This window comes from Mauremys reevesii, linkage group 11 (genome assembly GCF_016161935.1).
Source record: "Mauremys reevesii isolate NIE-2019 linkage group 11, ASM1616193v1, whole genome shotgun sequence".
NCBI lineage: Eukaryota > Metazoa > Chordata > Testudines > Geoemydidae > Mauremys > Mauremys reevesii.
In genome coordinates, this window is record NC_052633.1 from 36,390,063 (window position 1) to 36,409,119 (window position 19,057).

At 41.6% G+C, this 19,057-nt stretch overlaps 1 long non-coding RNA gene across 1 annotated transcript; it reads left to right on the forward strand.

Moving 5' to 3' along the window:
* The first annotated feature begins 2,939 nt into the window (after window positions 1–2,939).
* LOC120374226 lies at window positions 2,940–19,057 on the forward strand. The gene is made up of 4 exons (XR_005585948.1): window positions 2,940–3,101; window positions 3,702–3,785; window positions 12,383–12,447; window positions 18,944–19,057. It is a non-coding gene; the product is annotated as an uncharacterized LOC120374226 (long non-coding RNA).

The window sequence follows — 19,057 nt, forward strand, 5'->3', positions numbered from 1 at the left end:
TTTCAGGAAACTTTGAAATTTTGGCTTTTCATTCTGATTCAGAATGAATTTTTTTGTGAAATGTTGAACTTTCTCATCAAATTTAAATTCCAGTTCCCCATTAGCTCTAAACCCCCCACCTATATTTTATGTAATTTTTATTAATTATAACAAGAATGACTTCATGGTATTCTCATTCATAACAATAAGATTGACTTCAAAGAACCCCTATTGTGGTATAACAGAAGTTGGGATTTACAATGGAAACTGAAGATAAGTAGTATTGAAATTTCTAAGCTAATAAATATTTACAATGATATATAAACTATATTTAAAGACAAATATAACAGACTGCAAAATCAGCTTGAATCATCTATGAATTTTATGTTGGACCTGCTGTTAAGATTTGCAGGCTATAAACTTCCATTTCTAGTGAGTTAGGGTCAGCTTCTCAAATGGCAGCATCTACATTTAGGGGCCGATTTGCAGGGTGCTGAGCACCCTGCAGCCTCCATTGTGTCCCTCATCTCAGCAGCCAGCGTGCTGCGCTCTTCTGAAAATGTGGCCCTAAATGTATCTTGTAACTATATCATTCTTGCTTAAATATAGCTATGTGCTATGTTGTGTTTTATAGGAACCATGGTGATAACTTAGAGGAGGCAATTACACATGCAAGTATCACAACATAGGAACAGTTGCTATGTTTTCAGTCATACAGCAGCTGCTTGCAGTGGAATAATCTAATCTGGGTTTTATAGAAACTAATCTTTTGAAATGAGTGCTTTGAAGAATCGCCAAGACTTTTTTCGGGGGGGGGGGGGGGAGTCCTTCTGACCAATACATTCATTCCAAATCTATGTAAAAGCATTTAGTGTATGAGTGTTACCACAATAAAAAAAATGCATTTATTTTACTTCTATGCATCTTCTAACTGAAAACATAACTATCATGTCTGTAAATCACATTTTTTTGGTTGGGAAAGACATAGGAAGCCATTATGGAAATTGCCAGCACCACCTATTGGTAAGAATAGGTAACTGCAATTAATAAAGGTAATAATTGGAGATATAGCAATCTCCTAGAACTGGAAGGGACCTCGAAAGGTCATTGAGTCCAGCCCCCTGCCTTCACTAGCAGGACCAATTTTTGCCCCAGATCACTAAGTGGCCCCCTCAAGGATTGAACTCACAACCCTGGGTTTAGCAGGCCAGTGCTCAAACCACTGAGCTATCCCTTCCCCTATTAATTTTGCTAATTTGAATAATGTGAAAGTTGGTATGTAAGAAAAATTAACTAAATTTATACACTCAACTGTTTATATTTGAAACAGTCAATTCTGCAAGTGATCAACAAAAGCTATTTATATGATAGAGATGGGCTTTAAAATGCAAGCAAAATGTTACTGGAAACTTTGAGGGGTGGGGCATATGCTAATACGATTGCTGAAGAACTGCTTATTGTACATAGTATTAAGAGGAGGTCTCACTATTGTAGGAACAGTAACATCTTTCTGAAAATCTAGGTAGTGTATCCACTGGTTCTCTACTACCACAATGGTTATTTCCTTTGAAAAACATTTTGAACATGATTTCCCTTTCACAAATCCACTCAGGACCTCTCATACCAGTTGTGGCTTTTTTGATTTGCTTATTAAGTCATCCCAATAATTAAATCTCCCCCTTCTTATAGTTCAGCCCAGACTCTGCAATGTGACCCGTGTAGGCAGACTCCCTTGTACATACAAAATCCCACTGAATCACTGGACCTCTGTGCAGGTGCAGGGGTCTGACCGGCTAGATCAGATTGCAGGAATATGGCACTGGATATCTGATTTATAGGCCTATTTCTTTCAACCTTATTTTCATACCTTTCCTTTATAAAAAGTGGGACTATTTTCCAACCCCTCTTTTCCCCAGTATTTCCACACTATGAAAGGACCCTGTGAAAATAACTTTCAACATTTCTACAATGTTATCCCTAATAGCATACACCACACATGGATTTAACCCATTATGACTAACTGCTTTTTCTATCCTCTTTCTGGACAAATAAAGGTGTCCCACTGTTACTCTCTGCTCACTCTCCTCAGTTTTTCTGTTCCTTAATAACCACGAACACATCCTCTGTCTCCAGGGATGTTTTAAATGAAATCCTCTTTATCAAATACCCATGCGACTAAACTAATTATTCCTTCATTTTCTTTTTGATAACCGGATATTTATTACTGATCACGAGACCCACTAGATCTCCCCAATTGTTCTTCTTCATACTTCTATTATATTTTAATAAACTGTGTGAGAATATCTTGCTTTTATATTGGCCTTTATTAGATTGAGTGCTGCTTAAATGTGTTTAACCATTAAATTAGTTACCATAACATGCAAAACATTGGAAAACACGTTTTGCAGGTAAGAGAAATGTAATCGATCTTCAATAGATAGTGAATCTGTATGCTGGCACTATATGCAAATATGAGAGATTTGGCATCAGTCTGAAATTATTCTTCTTTTTACATATTGTTTATTTTATATGGGGGAGCACAGGATATGGCACTGTCCAAACGTTGAAGAAGGATGATCTCCTGACGTGAGGAGCTCACTATCTAAGGACAGATGTCAGGAGAAGGAGAATAACAATCAGGGGCGGCTCCAGACCCCAGCATGCCAAGCACGTGCTTGGGGCGGCATGCCGTGGGGGGCGCTCTGCCAGTTGCCGGGAGGGCGGCAGGTGGCTCCGGTGGCGGTGGACCTCCCGCAGGTGTGGGACCAGCGACCGGCAGAGCACCTCCTGCTTGGGGCGGCAAAATGTCTAGATCGCCCCTGATAACAATAGCCAATGTCTAGGTCTAACATAGAGTGAATTCACGCTGACACAAGACCTAACACTTTTGTCTGGAGCTGTGGATCTTGTGGCTCTGCAGGTTGTGCATTAAATAAGGTCTTCCCAGGGCCAGCCAACAATTGGAGAGAAGTGAGGAAGCTGGACTGGTGCAGAGACTCTCCAGGATCCAAAGGACACCTTTGTTCCCTCCACCCCATCCCAGCTGGGCCAAGTGCTCTGCTCCCATAGCTGTGGGCCTGGGTCAAGATCTATTTGACTGCTTTGTACCTTTTTATTGTTAGGTATGTATCTGCTTTCATACAATTTATTATGATGGTAGCTGCTAGGCTGCTTTTAGTATATTGCTCATATAAGCTGGGTTCTGTAGAGCACTGATGTAGATAAATTATCACATTAAGTTCACCCAGAACAACCTTTATATAACTATGGAAAGCAAATAATATATCATAGATAACACCTTAGACTATCACTGCTTTTTTCTTGGCAACATGTACATATGTAATGATATATCATGCTGTGTACACCATTTAAACACTCAATGTTTGCCACTTTATAGTGGCTAATCAGTATTGAGTACAGAGTGATATGATAGGATTACTGCAAGTATCTGAGATATTGAATGTTGAGTTTTTAATGGATTTCCCCTATAGGATAGGTATGTAGAAGCTGATCTGAAAGCTTCTGAATAAATTAGTGCTTTGCTTTAGTGTTCTGAGGATAGTATCATTCCTGGAAACTTTTTTGTAGAGTGTGTTACAGGGAGAGCATCAACTTGAAATGTAGTATTTTTTTTTAATTAAGTAGTTTCCAATGTCAAACCTACCCCTGAATCGTCATGTCAATTTATTACATGTTTTTTTCTCTTTGTTGCTGTGTGAAAGAACCACAAAACCAAGAAAGGGAAACTGAGTGACTACAGGGGAAACAGTGAAAGAGACTATACATAAAGTGTGGCCAGATACAAAGTAAGCAAGCTGAAAAAGTGGAACAATATTTTTCTCTATTCTATCAATTATAGTAATTGCAAATGTTACTTGGAACGATAGAAGATTTTTAAGCTGATGATGTCCCTTTATTCTGCAACATGCTCTAGATCACCTGGCTTTGTGTACCAAAAATAATGGCAGGAACCATAACGCTGTCTCCCTCCCTCCCTTGTGGTTTGATTTGGATATATGCTTATAACTTTCTGAGTTAAGGACAGTTTGGGTCATGAACATCTGCTATTCACTGTCCAAAAATTCACTCAAACACCTAGAGCAAGACGTTTTATTTTCTCATTGCGTTCTAAGGCTATGCATGAATACAGATACCCAATGCAAGTGGCACAGAGATGGGCTCTGGAATTCTGTTTCAGAATTCAAATGTTGCGTGGGGTCTTTGGTGCAAAGATTTTCATTGTGCTACAAGTGGATGTGGGTGACGATGTGATATAGGGTGTGCCTACTCTTTGAGCTGGAAGATGTAATTTCCAGCCTGAGGAAACATACTCATACTAGCCCTGATCGAGCTATGCACTAAAATTAGAGTGTAGTGGTGGCAATGTGAGCAGTCGGAGGGGCTAGCTACCCTGAATATGATCCCATCTGAGATACTAGGTATGTTCTGGGGGTGGCCCACCCATCTCAGTACTTGCGTCACTGTGGCTACACTCTAGCATGTTAGCTCCATCCATATGTCTTCTTAAACTGGAAATTATATTCCAGAAGTACCCTAACTGACAGCCCCTGCTGGTCAGTAGTGGGTACACGTGATATGCAGAGACTGTGGACTGCCTGTCTGATGTGGGGGAGAGACCACTGCATTATCATAAGTGGTGGTTTAATGGTGGATCTGTGCTGGATAAAAAGGGCCTTGGCCACTCACATGGTGGATCTATGGAACCCCCAAAAGGGCAGCCAGTGTTGAGGGACAAGGGCTGATCTTATTACCCTGCCCCTGTGCACCACTACCAAATTACAAGTCTTTTGGACTCTGGCACACAGAATGTTCTGGATCTAAAAGGTGCAGTAACCACACACAATCACCACTGTGTGCAAAGCTCCATGCACAATGCTGGTGCAGGGAGGAACTTAACTGGGAGATGCTGTGGTGGTGCAGGACCCTCACTAGGTAGAAGAGTATATGTTTGTTTGGTGTCTCTGAGGCTTCAGGGGACTAATGTCTGCTTTTACTGGGTCCTTGGAGAGCTGTTGTGAACAGGGAAGGGTGTTTTTAGGGACAGGGTGAAAGGGATGGCCTACAAGTTGTTGGGGGCAGAGGAAGGAAGCATTGTGACTGAACTAGCTGTAGGAACTTGAGCAGAGCTGTGCTACTTTTCTGCCCAGTGTACTCTCTCACTGACTCATCACATCTGTGAGCTTTGACCATAGCCTTGATGTCGTGAATGGAAATTAGCGTTTTCCACACCACAGTATTGGTGTGCAACCGGCATCACACTCCTCCATTTTACTCTATCCTTATTCCTTTAATTGTTTACACCACTTCTCAACTCCAAATGCATGTGCTCCAGCTATTCAACAGCAACAAAACACTGTCATGGCATCGCTTGAGCAGGACTGTGTATTTGTTAACCAAGGTAAAACCCCAGTTTCACAAGAAAAACTGCTTTTCATGTCCCTAAAACTTTCTCCATCCCCATTGCTCGAACAACATAAGGGAGAAAGGAGATGAAGGATTTCTAAGGGGACCCCCAACATTTCTGGTTTTGGTTTTGCAACAAGAATGTCACTGAGCATAGATCAGTTCCATATCTTTTGAGTTTGTGGGCATGTAGTGCTCTCTATGGGCCAAAGCCTGAGGGGGTTTATTCAATTTTACTCAGTCCTTATGCTCAGGCAAATTTCCACAGGTTTCAACAGAGGTTTGATTTAATACAAGGACCGAGTCAGAACCTTGGAGCATAAGAACGGCCATACTGGGTTAGCCCAATGGTCCATCTAGACCAGCATCATGTCTTCCAAAAGCAGCCAATGCTAGGTGCTTCAGAGGGAATGAACACAACAGGCAATCATCAAATGATCCATCTCCTGTTGTCCACTCCCAGCTTCTTGCTATCAGAGGCGAGGGGTTGCATCCCTGCACATCCTAGCTATTAGCCATTGATGGACTTATCCTCCATGAATTTATCTAATTCTTTTTTGAACCTCATTATAGTCTTGGCCTTCACAAGTCTTGGCCCTGGCAACAAGTTACTGGGTTCTCTATTTACTGTAGCCACTCAAAAATCCAGTCATCTGCCCATTCCCTGTCCATGTTTCCCATCCCCAGTGGCTTTCACTCCCAGTCTCCCACCCTGGGCTTCTCCTCCAGTGTGCGTCCTCTCCTCCTTGTTGCAATCTCTTTACTCCGCAACTCCCAGTTCTCACCCTGTGCCACGGATCCTTGCCAGCTCTGTCTGATGACCTCCACCTTCTTCTTCAATCCAAAATCATTCCCAGGACCAATCTCCTTGCTCTGCTAGTCCCTGACTCCACATCAGATCTCTCTTCTCCCCACCAGTGTCTCCTCCCTGTTTCCCCTCTCCAGATCCAGTCTTTTTACCCAGATTATCCCAGTCTCCATTCTCCTGCCAGTGTCTAGTCCCAATCTCTGCCCACAGACTTTGTCCCAATCTACTCCCCCAGCCCTCCCCACAACACACTAGATCTGTCTCTTGTCTCTGCATTTGAATTAAATGGCTTCCTCCTGCATGCTGCCCGGGTGCCAGCAGGAGTAATTAAGAGCAAAGGCGAGAGACAGCCTTCTTGCTCTCAGTTCTAGTGGCCAGATATACCCTGGCCAGGAGCAGCTGGGATCAGAAATTGCAGGTGTGATGTTGCACTCTATATGGTTTTATAAATATATGCTAATGAGTGAATATAATGTAACTGGAATATGCTTCATGCAAAAGGTCTCTTGTAAGATATCATTACAAAGCTTATAATCTACTGAGTGTGGTCATCCTATTTGTATAAATGTAACACTCTTGTACCTGAAACTAGAAATATGAAATATAACTCTGAGGGCCTATTGTAATTATGCAACGTGTGGGCCATTAATGGTGGTTTGGAATCTTGATGGCTTCCATCAACCAGGACAATTGCCTGGATGGCTCCGTTTGCAGGCAGCCTTCCTGTGAGTCAGGCTGGGAGGAATGAAGGCTTGAAGTCTTGCAGTGACATGTGATCATGTCACCTGAACTGGAATCCATCTTTAACCTGGTGTCTTTCCATTGAGAAGGAGGGGGTGGGAACCCAGAGAGGGACAAAAGATTCCCGCCTCGTGCGAAAGATATATAAATGGGTGGAACAGAACAAAGGGAGGAGAGGAGCCATCATGAGGAATCCCCTAGCTACCACCTGAGCTGGAACAAGAGCTGTACTAGGGGAAAGAATTGTGCCCAGGCCTGGAAGGTGTCCAGTCTGAGGAAAAAACTTACTGAAGCATCTCTGAGGGTGAGATTATCTGTATTCAGTTTGATTAGACATAGATTTGCGTGTTTTATTTTATTTTGCTTGGTGACTTACTTTGTTCTGTCTGTTACTACTTGGAACCACTTAAATCCTACTTTCTGTATTTAATAAAATCACTTTTTACTTCTTAATTAACCCAGAGTATGTGTTAATACCTGGGTGGGCAAACAGCTGTGCATATCTCTCTATCGGTGTTATAGAGAACAATTTATGAGTTTACCCTGCATAAGCTTTATACTAGGTAAAACAGATTTATTTGGGTTTAGACCCCATGAGGAGTTGGGCATTTGAGTGTTAAAGACAAGAACACCTCTGTTAGCTGCTCTCAGGTAAGCCTACAGCTGTTAGGGGACGTGATTCAGACCTGGGTCTGGGTTTGCAGCAGGCTAGCGAGTCTGACTCAAACCAGGCAGGGCACTGAAGTCCTAAGCTGGCAGGGCAGGAAGGTAGGGGCAGAGGTAGTCTTGGCACATCAGTTGGCAGCTCCCAAGGGGGGTTCTGTGATTCAACCCATCACAGCAGGGAAAGTCTGTTTTTGCTCCTGTAGCCCTGGGTTGAATGGTGCACACGTGATCACACTGTAGGGATGACACTTGCACTGTCCTGTCGTATGTAGGAGCTGTGAAGTCATGGAATGTGCTCAGTTGGGATGGTGCATGCACAATCTGGTCAGCATGAGAGCTGTGAGGGGGTGGAAAATGCTCAGCAAGGATAGAATCTTTGGAGATTTTAGCTATTAACTCTCGCAAGTCTCTACTGAGTGTATATGAACTGTGATTTTTTTATTCAAGGGCTTATAACTTGGCCAACTTTGTGCAGATTTACAGAGAGACAGCAAAAGACACATCCCTGGCATGTAGCTCCCCCTCCCCTCCGCCAAATTTCAAGCCCCTGCTGTAAAGTATGGTGGAGTGCTAGAGCTTTCCAAAGAAAAGGTCACCAGAATTTTTTAACATTGAAAACCAACATATTTTTTCCTAGCCTTGTTCTAAGGAATGGCTGAAGGTTTCCAAAAGAATTCAGTTTGAGGCAGACACCCTACATAGGACACTTTAGCCCAAACAGTTAAAGTTTGGCAAAGTTTTATAAGCAACTGAAAACAGGGTCTTATAATGAGAAGTGTCAGCCAACCTTAATAGGTGGTGCTACTAGCCCTGCCTATAATGCACACGTACCCATTATCTCTCTGTGTGTGTCTATATAATGTACATACAGTAACATGGTATGTAGGTTTGTGCCTGTAGATAGTGTATTCCTCTAGTATTGTTTGTGCTTATATCTGTGCAAACACCTTCTCTACCACATTCTTGCTTCTACATCACACTACTTGATGTTTGCCACTATGCAAACTCTGCAGTTCACACCTGCTTAGACAATTTGCATTAACATGAAGTTTAGGATGGGGCCGTAGGTGGGATATATGAAGAAAGACCTATTCAGATTTTTTCTCTCTTAGCAGGTTTCCTCTCTGTTAAATTCTGCCATCTGGCACCCTGGTTAATGGAGCTTTGGCATTGTACCATGTGCATGAATTGTTGTAAACTGCAAAGTTTGTCCTCTAACTTCTTTTTAATTTAATTATACAAATACCTAACTCCCAGGAGACACTGTGTCTACTACTTACCTAGTAAACAATTGTTTTTCCCAACCTGTATTTGGGGTGGAGAGAGAGATTCTAATCTGCTCAGGCTGCAACTCTGTGACAAGGCAGCTCAGTAACATAAAGGAAATATTTTAGTAGCTCACAGAAAAATGTCATGCCTTCCTATGTTCCCATCACACCAAAAGGGTAAATCTGTGAAAGATAGTGCTATGTGAATAGATTTATTTATTTTGTCTCTGCTATGCACTAGCACAATAGAATCTGCTGGTAATTGCCCATACATATGGTTATGGTGGGAGCCAACAGCAGCATAGCAGAGAGCTGTGGGGGTGGAGAGGTGCAAATATTTATTGATTCAAAGGGTTTGGCCCAGAGTTTCCAATGGGTCCTCAATCTCTGCATGGTCAACGAGTAACATCCTTGCCCTTTACACACTGCTGCCAGCCCCAGCTTCCAAATGGAAAACAAGGCACACCACTGGATACCTTAAAAAGCATAATGCTCTTCAAACAGTGCTTCTCTTACACGAATGTTCCTACCAACTGAGCTGATGTATAACTTGTATAACTATATCACCACTGAACTGAGCCCATGGGGATTGCCCCCGCTTACTCGAGTCTGCATTTAGCCCAGGGATATGCCTTAATCACTATGGGCCAGATTCTCAAAAGAGCTCAGGACCAGATTTTCAAGCACAGTTGGGACCATGTCCTCATTAGGCACCTAATTAAGGGTGAGATTTTAAAAAGAGCTCAGTTCCCACAGGTGGAGTTCTTCTGCAAAGCTGGCTGTCCTTTTTGGTATCTAAATGGGAGCAGAACTCTTGTGAAAATCTGACCCCATGATGCATATAGTTTATCACCAATGCTTCATGCCTCTAATAAGTCTGAAAAGCCAAGAAGGCATTAGAAGCAGTTCATTCAATTTTGGTTTGTATATCTAGAGACGTTGGACCACGCATAGTTACTCTCTATGCAATTCTGGTAAAGCCACACCTACAGTTTGGATTAAATTCTGGGGATAACATGACCATAAAAGTACTGACAAATTGTAGGGAGCTCAGACAGGAGCAACAAAAGCAATCGTGGGGAGTGGTCAAAAGGATTGAATCATATGGTAAAATTAACATAGCTAACTTTCCTACTTCTGGCTTTGCAAAGAGATGATTGATGGGGTGTTTGAAATATTTGAAGGGTATAAACACTAAAGAGAGAGAAATTAATTAAGATTGTGCAAGAGGAAATAACAAGAGTAACGGGGTGAAATTAAGAGAGGAAAATTTAAGATGTTAGGAAAAAGTCATTAATAGGCTGTTGAATGAGCACCCATGGAAAGTGGAGGAAGCCCTCTTTTGTAGTCATTTAGATTGGACAAAATGCTAGAAGGTGTATGGTAGGAAATTCTTGTATTAGCAAGAGGCTGGACTGGCTGTCCTAATAACTCTATTCAATGTCTATAGCAGTGGTTCCCAAACTTGTTCCGCTGCTTGTGCAGGGAAAGCCCCTGGCGGGCCGGGCCGGTTTGTTTACCTGCCACGTCTGCAGGTTCGGCCAATCGTGGCTCCCACTGGCCGCGGTTCACTGCTTCAGGCCAATGGGAACTGCTGGAAGTGGTGTGGGCCGAGGGACGTGCTGGCCGCCACTTCCAGCAGCTCCCATTGGCCTGGAGCAGTGAAACGTGGCCACTGGGAGCCGCGATCGTCCAAAGCTGCGGATGCAGCAGGTAAACAAACCAGCCCGTCAGGGGCTTTCCCTGCACAAGCGATGGAACAAGTTTGGGAACCCCTGGTCTATGGTTCTGCAGGCAAAAGTGCCTAAGTGACCTAAGCACAAGTCCCACTGAAAGTCAATGAGACTTGTTGTCCTGCATTAAAAGGAACAAAACCAGAAATTGATAAGGCTGGAAAAGACAAGGTGACCCATTTAAGTCTCTCTCTTCTGCGGAGTTAGCAATCATACTTCACAATGCTTTTTGGTGTTTTGTACTTGTCCAACTCCTTTTTATAACTATTTACAATAATTTTTTCCTATTGCTGCCCTTTGTCTTTAATTCTATATACTCAGTACTCTCTGTCTGAAGAAATTCTGCCTAAATTCCTTCAGGGTCTGACCCTTCTTTAACTTTAGTTTATGCTCCTTTGTTCTTGTATTTGACATTATCTCAAATAGTCTTGTAGAATCTCACTTCTATTCCCTTCAGAATTTTGTATTTCTCAATGAGATTTCCTCCCTTAAAAAGTGTTTCAATTTTGGCAGCTGTTTTTGTAGAGTTAACTTTTTTCTAAGTCCCTAAATCATTCTGGGTGCTTTCTCCTATATTGCTTCTAAGAAAAGGATATTCTTTTACAATAGAGTAAGTATAAGTAAGTACAGAATTCCAAGTTGCTTTCCTTAGATCTACTAACTTCTCTCCATATGTTTACTACCACTATTCAGCAAAGGGTTTTCCACATCTGCAAATGTTTTTAAAGATCTAGTCACACCCAAGTTCCCTCTCAGAAACCTATATCTTGAATAGTATTTTGTAGTATCTCACATTTGAAGATATATTCCCTCTTTCCATCTCATGTCCCTGAAATAAAGCATGTTGTTTTAAGCATTGGCTTTAATTAAATCAAAATGATCTTACACAAAAAATCTTAATCACCTTGCAAGTGAAAATGTGAAATGGTCTTTTGTAAATATATTTTAAAGTGTGTTCCTTTTTTGGCAAGAATTATATTTGAGATTCTATATTAGATTAGTGTTCCAAAATTATCTGGCTATATATAATGTATTACAAATTATGTCAAATTCAGACTTTTATCATAAACAGCGCTAAGTAGATGTATTGTGGAATTCAAACAATTTTATTGCTCTAGATCAGTGGTTCCCAAACTTGTTCTGCCGCTTGTGCAGGGAAAGCCCCTGGCGGGCCTGGCTGGTTTGTTTACCTGCCGCGTCCACAGGTTCGGCCAATCGCGGCTCCTAGTGGCTGCAGTTCACTGCTCCAGGCCAATGGGAGCTGCTGGAAGGGGCGACCAGTACGTCCCTCTGCTCGCACTGCTTCCAGCAGCTCCCATTGGCCTGAATCAGTGCTATCATGGTTTATCATCTGTGTTTTGCAAGTTTCACACTCATCTTTACACGGATTTATCTCAAAAGAACTCTCAGATCTGGCTTCTCTTTCACTTGTGTTCATTCTACCGCACACAGAGAGACAAAATGGAGTCTCCAAGCCAGACCTTTCTAGACTAGCTGATATTTAACTGCTGACTGTCCAATATTTGCTCTTGTCATGTGACATCCCCCCCGCTCCCAAAAGCAAAGCCACAACATGCCACAAAATGTCAAATTTATAGCTATTTTACTTCAGAAGGAACTGGGGGGCGGGATTCAAAATCTGTGTCTGTTTTTGGGGTTGGCTTTTAGGCATTTCAGTAACTTAAAAGATGCTATATTTATGTACAAATCAATTAAAAACCGTGGATTCATTCCAGCTTTACTTCTTCGCTTTGCATCTGCAGCAGAATAAAAGGAAGAAGCTCAGGAGTGGATTCAACATGAGCAAAAATGGATCAAAGCTGAGTTGGTAAGACTAATGGAACAATTGCCAAAGAGGCATTTACAGATATTTTGTAAAAGAGAGAGAGCCTGTTAAATAAAAAATAAACTGTTAGAACCAAGAGACATTTTCTACAAATTAGTGCTGGTTTCCACAATGTTTCTTAAAGGCAAAATCCTTACAATCTCTCGCAAAATCATTTTGTCGTTTTCTAGTAACATTGATTATAGCTTATTTAACTCTATAGTATATCTGTCTTATACACAGACAAGATCCAATGTGGAAATTAGTAGAGCTGTTGTGTTTTTTTTAAAAAGGCAAACAAATCTCTCTGGTCTCCAGATAAGAGTTTATATAGCCAGACTCTATACCACAGAAAACAATTCTTCCCAAATATGAGTCTCTTTATGGAGATCAGCGTCATGACTGCAGCAAATACATTCATTTTCTACTTTTCTCATCTCACATCAGAAATTCAGCACCTAAACTCAAGTGCATATAAAGCTTCCAGTAACAATAGGGAATTATGATAGCTCTGAGAGAGAGCCCTTGTGTTTTGCTGTTTAAAAACCATCCAATACATTCATATTGCCTTCTGAACTGATCACTTTTAATCATTGTGAACACACATTACCAGCTTTAAGATTCACTTTCCCTCTGACATGGGGGCAAAGAAGGATACCATTTTGCTCAAATACCACTTGAACTATTATTATTATAAACACCAAACCGATAGGGCCAAATTCAGCCCTGGTGTAAGGAGCTGAAATTATACTATGCAGAAATGGTCTACAAATTGAGCCTTTTTAGGAAGGCATTAGTTACCAAAGTGCCGCAATTCCTTTCCCACCTTTTGTCTGTCTGGCCCTTTTTTTTTAATACTTTTAGTGAAACTCAAATGCAAATAATATTGTTACGAGGCTCCATCTAAGTGTCATCTCTGCTCAGAGCCAGGGTGCAACAATCAATTTGAAAGTGCTCATCAGAGCAGGGAATCGTTTTTTCATACATATCTATACACCACCTGGCATAATGGGGCCCTGATCCAATTGATTTGGATCTCTGGGTGTTACCATATTAGAAATACTCAATAATGACAAAGACCATTTTTAAGTTCTAGCTGCTCTTTTTGGCTTGTGCCTTTGGAAGCATTTTCCTGGCCTACAGATTCTGTGGCAGGAGCTGACTTTTTGTTTTAGACTTTCGGTTTCTCTGGTATTTTTTTACAGCTCCATAGATGTGGTTGGCACTTTACAGAAAAATGAAAAAAAGTCACTGCCCGGAGGAGTTTATAATCAAAATTAGACAGAACACAGCAAGAGATGACAGTAAACAAAGGTTAGAGGGAGGGAAGGGCTGAGGGTAAATTATGATCCTGTAGGGACAATTTAGTATCATCATGAGTTACTGAAAGACCTGGACCTGGGCTTACTATGAACTGTGTTCTCCTTCTCTCACCTAAAGCTCACATTCATGGTTTTGAAAAATAATGCTAATGTTAACCACTCTGAAAACATTTATCAGTTAGCAGTTGCTAGAGGTCTAAAGTTACATGTCAGTCCACTAATCACAGCACACTGCATCAGCCAAGCAGCCGTGGGATACTAAACACAAGGCAGCAGTGTTACATCAAACATACTGTTACCACATTGGTTCCATGTATAGTTTCAGCAGGAACTCTCATTTTAGGACTCAATGCCAAATCTCCAGTTGACATGCTGTACATAATATTTGCCTCCTTGTCACTCTAGATTAAAAACCCATACTGAACAAAACAAGAACAGTGAAGTATGGTAAAAATGTGTTACTGTTTATTCTGCACAGAAACTACATTACTGTCTAAAAGCCATACAGATTATTTTTTTCCCTCTCCCTTGTAACCTCTGTGCACTAATTGTTATGAAAATGCACCCAGTAGTCCTTCATGGGCAGAATCCCAATTGCCAACCATAATTAATAGTGTTACAGTCTTCAAGGCCATAATGCTCATCAGTTATTAATTAGCAATTCATTTTGCAGAATAAATAATACTTATGATTGATGATGGAACTTGTAATTGGGCACTAGTAGTGTCCCTCAAGGGAATGGCTTTTCTGCAAGTATTAACTATGACACAGTAACGGTTAAGAAACCCAAGATCCTTTAAGAAAAATCTATTTTAAACAACTGTGACACAGCCAAGGTATTTCCATTCAGTATGGGACAAGTGGAGCTTAAACATCAGAGACTTGCCTATGGCAACCAAATGCTAATCGTTCTTGGCTATTCTGGTTATATTTTGCTTTGCCTTAAGTGCTGACTCCATTTTATAGTGAAAAGTCCTATACATTTATACCTTCAGACATTGCATTGTTCTTATGAGCTTTCATCTGCATTCTTCACAGATTCCACAGATCTAAATAATAGAGAAATATTCTCTGAGACACAATAACTAATTTAAAAGAAATTACTCAGATTAAAACTATTTCAGATTACTAGATTGTGACAAATTGATCTCTCTCTCTTTCCCTCCATATTTACCATTAGTATTACACTCAATTTTGTCTGTGCCAAAATGTATCTGCACTCTCAGAATGGAAAGAGAGAAGCTGGTAAATAAAGCAAATAAACTGCTGGCTTTAACTGGGCAATCAACAAAGAAGACAAGTATAGCAGGTCAGCTGCTGACCAGATGCTGCCTTCAATTAATATTCCAACCCTAAAAGACATTTATCGCTCACTTTAGAAGGCAGAGCAGCTGAGTCATAAAAGTGACCCACAAAAGATTTTTTTAAAGCAATTATAGTGGCTAAATTGCTTGAAATAAATTAGCCCTGAAAATAAGCATGGTTTGTACAGCCTATGTAAAACAAATTTCTGTTCTTCATAAATTGCACGGACTATGTGGGAGCTTGTGTTTGACAAGAGTTTGCAATATGCTTCATTACCACATTCTGCCTTTGAAAAGGGTTAATAAACGATAAGATATCATTGCCAGCTACATAGGTCCTGCACCCTTTTAGGGAAGTAAGAAGCTGCAAAAGAGCAAGTTAAAAAGAAACCAAGAGACTGTGTTGTAATGCTAACAGGCAATTAACAAACTCATGGGTGTTAATTATCTTCATACTGTATCATGTTCAATTAGCTCAGTCTCTGCAACAAAGGCAACCATGAACAATTGCTTTGATAGGCATACAGTACTTCATTTGTAGTTAATCGGTTTAAGCCTTGCAGTTGCTAGGCTACACCAGTCTCCAGAGGTAAAAAACTGCACAGATGCGCTATGTTTAAATGACTACAGAGAACTGTTTAAACTCAAACCATGTATAACTCTTTATTGATTTTTCACAGAAGATCTCAGCTCTGATGATAAGGTTTTGATATATTTTCCTGCTACTGCCAGTTCCTTGGAGTATTGCAGGAAAAAAAAATCTGTCAATATGCTTCTATTATGATCTCTTGATCTGTGGCTATAAAAACCTTTAGCTGCAGCCCTTATTATAATATAATGGAAGAAGCAATATTTGATTTTTTTCCCTCACTCTGTAATGCATGAAGATTTTTTTTCCCATTGCCTCTGGAACCAAATTACAGAGCGTTCCTTCTGTATTTCTGCTTTAAAATAATACAGAAGAATTTCTAGCGCTAATTAATTTGATTGACTCTCAGCAGGAAGGGATCAGCTGTAGCATCATGAACTTTAACAATAACTACCAACTGATGGGCAGTTCACATCAATACGGCCATCACTAGCCTCTCTCACCTGTCACCAGGCGGGGAGTGAGCAATATCCACCCCCTGCAGATGCACTGCTTAGCACTTTCTGCCCGATTAGCAATTTATAATGGTGATCAAGAAACAGTCAGTGGCAAATCAAGACAACTGTCTGGCTGCCTGTTTAATTGGCCTTGTTTGCTTTTTGATAAATGGCTCATGACTGCTATAGGCCCCCGTATTTTGACTTTTAATAGGCCACTGTGATTAGACTACCAACAGATACCAGGTCAAAACTGAGGGAAGGTGCAAAAAATGTTAATTAATATCAATAATAGGCAATTATTAGTTAGACAGACGGACCTACTAGCTGCGTGCTTTAATGACTCAGAGCTAACTTGAAGAGAAACGCTGCCAAATTAGCATAACTGTGTACGCAGACAGCATGGCAGATCCTAGCAAACATCTGTTATGTTAGTAATTCAAATAGAATTCCTGGTTTTCGAAGGATATTTGCAAAATCAGCAATTCATCTTGGTCATTTAAAGGCACTTACAGTACCCTAGTGCCTGGTGCCCTTGAAATTGGGCTTCATATCAATTCAAGAGTTAAACTGCAAGTTTTAATATGGGCACTGCAGGTGAGGTGTTTAATAACTTGTGGAACTTTCACATTAGAAGAAATCACATTAGTAAGAGCTCTGAAAGAAAGTCATAATGAAATTATTGTACTTAGGGTGGTAACATGTGGATCAAACATATTATCCTAAAGAGAAACTGTTCTTTTTTTGTTCTTCGAACCGAGAGGACATTGATGTACTCACACATATATTACTGCAACTGTATTGTAGGTTGCCACATGCCAAAATGTGTGCGTTTGCCTGTTTGTATGTAGGAGGAATACAAAGGAGGAGTTTCCTTAGTCCACTGATGGGTGTACATGTGATTGATTTGTTTTCTGGATGTTTAGAATGTTTTCTTTAGTTGAAAATATACAATAAAGTGAAACTGTCCTGGAAAAGATCTGTGAAAACAGAACACAAGACAAAATGGATGCAGCATGTGTATGTACATTTGTTTTCATGCTTTTTACATAAAGCTTTAAGATCCCTGATTACGTTGCTTTTCCACATTAAAAAGTTCTGACAAGTCGAATCCTTTGGTAGAGGTAAGATCAGGTTGGTTAGAGTGGACTGTGTTGTAAATAGTTTTTATCGTGTCAGTTAAAATGTTTTGAATTTTCTTTTTAAAACTAAGGCCTGTTAGTGTCATGTGGGTATATCGGTGTGGCATGTTATAACATGAGAAAAATGTGTCACATTTTTTCTGCACAACAAATAAAATGATTTGATCCTTTTTTTGGTAGATTAGATACAGGGTTAGTAAGAGACAAATTCTGACTTTGAATTGCTCCTTTATTGTAAGTATTTCTAAGGCAACTGTCAGAGCACTCATGCAGTACCTGGGCCATGGATATCAATGTGACATGAATGGGAACTTTAACGTGACTGAGGGTACATCAGCCTATTGTCGTGAGGCGGCCTGTCTCCCAGCCGCCCCAGAGAGGGACGAGCCCCTCTGGATGCCAAAGTGGGCGGAGCCACTGGAGCCTGCGCCTGCCCCCCAGAGGTCAAGGCGCAGGACAGGAAGTGTAAAAGCCCAACCCCAGGGTGCAGAAGCTGCTTGGCCGCCAGAGAGGCTGGATGCTGGTGCCGTAACTCCTGCTGGGGAGACTCTTGCCACCTGTGACCGCCGTGAGGACTGGCCATACCCGTTGAGGCCGGACGCCGACCAGACGCCGGAGAAGCCAGTAAGTCTACCGGTGAGAAGTGACCCAGAGTCGCTGCCCAGCTTACTGCTTGCTGAATACCCTGAGGAGCCCGTGGTCCTTGATGCCGCGGAAGACGCCGACCAGATGCAGATACTGCTAGAGGAGGAGGTCGGAAGTAGCCCGGGGGCAGCTGACTTTAGTCTGGCTGTGGCACACCCAGAACTGATGTCAGTGTGTTGCGGCCAGGATCCCCACTGACGCAGCAGCAAGTCGCCTGCTGCTGTCAGGGCCCTGGGCGGGGACGCAGTAGAGTGGGCGGGCCTGCGTCCCCCTGTCACCCCACTCACGGGTGGCCATCTTCCCCGACTCACCAGACTTGTGTAGGGAGGCAGCCTTGCTCCCAGCCGCCCCAGAGTGGGGTGACCCCAACAGCACACGCCTACACCTATGCAGACAGATGTAGAGCTTTATTGTGAAGCCCCAAAGTAGCATCTGTGAATCTGCTGGTCCATGGAAGTACTGCAGGTCTCTCTGACTATGTGTATGTAGAGGCTGCTCCTGATTCAGATGGGGAAGATGTCCCTTGTTTAAGGCCACATAATGATATGTTTTATCTGTGACCTCTTATCCTTTCCCAGGTGTAGAGTCATTGGGCATCACCCATCCCAGTTTTACACGGTGTAACTCAATCAAATTCACTAAAGTTACTTTTCATTTACACTAATATAAGCAAGGTCACAACCAGGTCTATAAACTATATGTAGTTTGATCAAGCCGCTTGGAATCTATATGCGATGCATATTCTGTCTAATATAGTCTAATGTATATTGAAACTGCTTGGGACAGAGACTATACCTTCAAAGTCTGTGCAGTGCTTACTTTTGGCATTCCCCAACTAGTTATTATATTTGACTGACAGGGATGTATTTGAAAGGTATGGGGCCAAGCAGGCTCTCATAGTCTAGCAGCACTCTTCTGAATATGAGATAAATGATTATGTGACCTGAAGAATATCATCTCACACTTCTGCCTACTGAGAGAGAAAATATGTTCCTGGCAGGAGTCCAGACTTGCAGAGATCAGGCTTCTCATGACTGAAGGTGGGGATGGAGTCTCTCTTCACACAGATCATTGGTGAGTGGAGGAAAACAAAGTTCTGCCCAACCCAGGTATG